The sequence below is a fragment of the Zeus faber genome (genome assembly GCF_960531495.2).
Source record: "Zeus faber genome assembly, chromosome: 7".
Classification (NCBI taxonomy): domain Eukaryota; kingdom Metazoa; phylum Chordata; class Actinopteri; order Zeiformes; family Zeidae; genus Zeus; species Zeus faber.
In genome coordinates this window covers 14,984,321-14,990,320 of record NC_137203.1, presented here as the reverse complement: position 1 = coordinate 14,990,320, position 6,000 = coordinate 14,984,321, and positions in this window count along the sequence as shown.

The following is a 6,000-nucleotide window of genomic DNA, read 5'->3' as shown; positions in this document are numbered from 1 at the left end:
TGTGTAAGACCCCAGGAGGGAACCCAGACCCCAAACTCACCTCCTATCCTCCCTACAGACGGAAACAGTAGACCTCCCTCCATCCATCCCTGCCTCCCTCCACCCTTTCCTCCATCCCTCCCTCCCCCCGACACGCACACACACACACACACACACACACCTTCCTCTGTCTATCTGCTTCAATCTCGCTCCTCTACTGTAAACACTCGTCTTCCTCCGACGTTCTTCCTTTTGTCCCCCATCTGCTCCCATCTTCCTCTGTTTCATGCATTATCTCTTCATCCCTACGTCCCCACCTGTGTGTTTGTGTGCGTGCGTGCGTGCGTGCGTGCGTGCGTGTGTGCCATGTTAACTCCCCACTTCCTTTCTAAACACCTCCACAGTATCTGTAGCGGGGATGTTTTACTCCTTTTTGACCCAGAAAAGCCCTTTGGTTTCAGCTCGTAACACTAAATAATAATTAAAAAAAAAAAAGTATTTCAAATAAAAAAGTTATTAAAATCAAAATATATATGGATATATATGTATATATATATATATATATATATATATATATATATATATATATATATATATATATATATATATATATGAATTGTTCAAAGATTTTGTTGGATTTTCTGAGAACATTTACCAGCCTGGTTATTGTTGTTGTATCAATACAGTTATAATCCAGTTTGGAAGTGAAGTGGGATCCGTACAAGCAGGAGGAAACTACGTTGTGGTGTTTTGTCAGAAAGAACGCATTCTCTCTCACACACACACACACACACACACACACACACACACACCTACTACTCCCACTCGTCTGTTTGTTGCATTCAATGTTCTCTTTATTTTGTGGGATGTTGCCAAATTTGTATTGTGTGTTGTTTATTTTTTAGGTTTATTTTTCTGGTTTATTGTGTAGGTCCCCCTTGTGCCTTCAAAACAGCTCTGACCTGCCTCACACTGTTTATGTAGGTGGTATGTGTCAAATCAACATCCACATGAATGCCAGGACGCAAGGTTTCCAGAAAAACATTGTCCAGAGCATCATACTGCCTCTGCCAGCTTGTCTTCATCCCATAATGCATCCTTGGTGCCATCTCTCCCCCAGGTAAACTGTCTGTCTGTCTGTCTGTCTGCCTGTCTGTCTGTCTGTCTGTCTGTCTTTCTATCTATGCAATTTTATATCAGTCACACCATATTTTATGCTCTATTTTTGTTTTTTATGATTCAGCTCCGTACAAATGACACAAACTAAACTATACGTAATAAAAGTCTTAAAGTGTCAGAAGAGGAGAGATTTCGATCTCTTTCCCTCGACCCCCTTTCTCCCCTTTCTCCTCGTCCGACTCGCTGAGACGCTCCTGATTTGCAATTTTACCGTCTGTCACTGAAGAATGAATCCGCTGAACGTAAATCTGCTATTTTTGGGGGGGAAATGCAACCTCTTGGCTTCAGCGTCTCACTGACAATCTGACACAGATTTTCTCCCTCTCTCTCTCTCTCTCTCTCTCTCTCTCTCACTCATGCACTCATTCACTCTCACACAGACACACACACATACACACACACACACACACACGCACGCGCACACACGCGCACACACGCACACACACACATGCACACACACACACACACATGCACACACACACACACACACACACACACACACACACACACACACAGAGACAAAGGCGTAAATACAAAGTTGCCGTCATGTCAACACGAGACACATCCATAGTCTCTGCTTAGTTGAAATGGAAAGAACAACAGGGCGGCGTGCCAAACACTGGCATTCCAGCCGCAGTGAGCAGAGATAAATCCACTGCTCATCAGGATGCTGAAACAAAATGTGCTCTCCAAGAATTTACGCAAGAAAGCCCGGCACAGATCACGAAACCCTGACTCAAACCTCACCGGGAGCTTGCACCGAAGATTGATTTTTCAGAAAAAGCACGACAACAACAGCGAAAAAAAAAAAACCAACCCTCTACAAATTTCACTTTTTCGGTTTCTTTTACGCTTATTACAAAAAACGAAGGACCCGCACAGCAGATACAGGAAGTCGGGCGAAGCGGCGCGGGCGGCAAAGATTGCGCCCACGAGCCGGGCTGAATGTAGAAGGGCTGCGGTTCCAAATCGAATGTGCGACGGCCGAAAGGGACGGCGAGGGCGCCAGCGCCGGGGCCTGCTTTGAAGGGAAGAAAGAAAAGTAAGAGTCGCCTCCGTACGCGGAAAGTGAGCGCTTTCGATAGCTCTCTCTCTTGCGCACACGTGGGCGCCGTAACATCACACATCTGTTCCCGCCCCCCCCCCCCCCCCCCCGCCCCCCCCGAGGTGAACGGGCCCTGAAATGGATCCCACTAAGCCAGAAAATGACTCACAGAATGAAAGCAGGCATCTCAGAGCTCAACCCCCATGACTCACCGCCCCCCTTTATAACCCCCTCCACAACCCCCGCCGTGACCTTGCATAGTCTCCGGTGACCTTGGCGTGACCCCCCTGATGGCGCCCCGGCGAGCCCCGCCCGGTGGGGACGGCTGGGAACACGATATGTTCGTGTTCATTTGCCCTGTGATTGTCTCACATTACAACCACCACCGGCACCAGCCCCCCCCCCCCACCCACCCCCATTTGAGGAATCCACATGGAAGAATGCAAACATACAGGTGTGTGTAAAGAGCGCCACACACACACACACACACACACCCACACACACACACACACGTAGTCCAACACACCGATACTCCACAAAAGCTGAAGAAACTTTTTTTTTGTTTGCCTGAGAAAGAGAAAACAAATCATGAGATGCAACAAAAAAGACACATTCAGATTTTTAATAAGGTATATTATATCATATATAATATGCTAAAAACACCTTTCACGTTGATCACAACCTTTGAACCTTTACCCAGTTGCACGGGGGGCAATTTTTGCACCAGAAACTGGGGGTCATATGACTTCGATATGACCTTAGATAGAGGCGTATAATATAAGCTGTATATATACAGTATATATATTTATTTTTTAATGTATATTTTATTTTATGCCAATTTTCAACTTTCATTATTTCATAAAAAATATACTTGACATTGTTTTTAATCATCTTCCCACCACTGACGTACGTACATAAAAAGTCCATGAGCGTAAAAGATGTTTTTTTCCTTTACAGTACGTCCCCATGAAGGTTTGCATTATGGTTTTCCCCCCAGATGAGCAGTCATTTCCCTGGGAGCGCAATGAGCCGCACCGACCCCAAGCCTCTCCACTCCTCCGCCGACGGCGTCAAAACAAACAAGTCAAGCGGCAAGCAAAGAAAACACAAACGTTGAGACACAGGCTGCGGGTTTCCACCATAAAGTCCGGGCAAAACAAGCAGCCCCCTGCTCCAATCGGAAATGTTTTTCATAAATGTAGGCTTGGGGGAAGGGGACCGGGATCAGGACGAGAGGGGGGAGACACTTTTCATTAACTTCCATAAAGTGCCGTTAAAACCAAGTTAATGTCGCAAAATCCGGGTGCAGAAAGTAAAAATCCACTCGATTTTGAGTCAACCACGGGATTTTGAGTCCACCACGTGGTTTCGCTAATCAGCAATAACCCAGAGGTGCATTTAACGAGTGGAATCAGCTGGATGACACGGCAGGACTTGGACTTTCTGAACCTGGAGTTTTCCACCTGCGATTGAAATTGCAAGAGCGATGTATCAATTTTCATTGGAGGCAGTTTGTCCCGAAGATAGAAAAAAAAAAAGGAAAAAAAAGGCTCTGTATTGTAAATTCTGAAGCCACTAAATTGGGAATGTGGGACATTGTGACCCCGCATTCTGTCTGCTCTCCCCTATGAAAATGAGCTCTGTTGTGCTATTAGGCTGAAATAGGAAAATAAATCAGGAGAAAAAAAAAAAAAAAAAAAAGCTCCCCGAGGATCTGTCGTCATCATTTTTCCACATATCCATGCACATTTTGATCAACACTCCTTCTACTGAGTTCTCCTCTGGATAGACTAATACCCTCAAAGAATCACCATGGAGATCAAAATGTAAAATGCCTTTTGGCCTTTTTGTGACTCGGGAAACGCTGTGTTTTTTTTGGGTTTTTTTTTTTTAAGGAAAACGAGATGGAAAAAGTCCCTCGTTGCCCCTCTTCTTCCAGAGGCATCGGGCTGATTAGAGCCTTTCACCGTGAAAGCAGCAATGGCGCTCGGCAGCCTCACAGGAAGCTGTCATCGCATCAACGCCCCGACGATGTAAAATAACAACGGGACGCTGTCATCAAGGGAATCAAAACAAAGGGGAGTGGGCACACTGGCCTGTTGTTGCGTTCGTGCCGGGGAAGGCCGCCGCCAACGAGATAGAGGAGCAGGTCATACACATGCGAAACACAGACACGACGAGCGGCTGTTTCGTCGAGATAAAGTATCAAATATGAAAGCTTAAAGGGTCCAAAGAATGTTCTGGATTACCACTTTAACCGTGCACTACACATTTACGATAAAATTTCGTTTTTCAGAGTTTTCAGGCAACACCGGGACACTTTCCAAATTTAAAATGACCACATCTAAGAGGATAACACATGTGCACAACACATTGGGGTTCTGACCACACTGCGGTTGTTGAACATCGCGATTCAGATTTGTTTTTGTTTAATTACGATCTGTTGTCCATTTTGTTTACATTTTGCAAAATGTTTGTGGTGTGGGTGTTTACATGCTTCACCTTATATGACGGGTGTATGAGGTGAGGTATATGGTATATAAGGTGAATTAAATGGTATATGAGGTGAATTATATACTATATAAGGTGAATTACAGTATGTAATAAATAAGGTGAACTACATGACCAATAAGGTGAATTACATGGTTTATAAGGTGACTTGCATGGTATATGAGGTGAATTATATAGCATATAATGTGAATGATATGGTACATGGTATATACAGTAAGGTCAATTATGAGGTGACTCATGGTACATAAGGTGAGTTACATGTTATATAAGGTGAATCATAAGGTGAATTACATGGTATATGAGGTGAATCATACGGTGTATTTGGTGTGGGGGTGGTGTGGTTTTTAGCAGCCAGACATGTCTTGGGTCTGGGTAATTGGGCCCGTGACCAGGGTGGCTGGACACCCTGGTCACGGGTCACAGGTCAATCATCCATCCCACACACACCCACGGGGAGAGCCTCCGTCATGACACGTGTCCATCTGCTCCCGGCTGGTTACAATCTTGCCGCTCCCTACAATAAACTGGTGTTTGCAACATCCCGACCCGTCGGAGGGCCCTGGAAAAACGCCTCATCGGGTGGCGCGCGGCAGGCGTAACTGCCACAGTATGCAAGGTGAATTCGCTCACAGCAACGCATGCAACGTTGACCTTCAACCCGGCCGAAAGGACAAATGCCAAACACGGAGCCCAGTGAGCTGGAAACGCCCGTCGCGATCGATACTCCTCCCTCGGAGCGCAGAGCTCGCAGGAAACAAGTGGCGATGGGGTGGACGGTGGGGGAAGAGGTTTCCAGATTCTGGGACGTAGTATTCATCTCAATCGCAACATGTCCGATTGGAACCGCGCCTTCGAGGCTCAGGATATCGATCCAGAAAATCACTTTCGGCTCACGGCGTCCGTCTGCGCTGCGCCCGTGTGGCTATGTCACATTCAAACACTTTGCCGTGAGCACCCGTGCCATTTATTTGACATTTCTATGACACGCCATACAACACACACACACACACACGCCACATAACACGATGGACGATGAATAGGAATGAAAAAGTATTTCACTGTGTGTTGTGAAATGCAAGTTGCAAATACAACAGAGCCAAAAACACCACTTCATGCATTCATGTGTCCATTTTGGGGAGCATTCCAAAAGGCTGAATGTAGCTCAGAGATTTAAAATTTTTGAAAATGTACATATTTGTGGGACGTCGTGGTTACTGTCACCGATGAAAAATAAAAATGAAAAATAGCTAACAGATCGTTCAGTGAAATGAATTAGGCTGAAAATG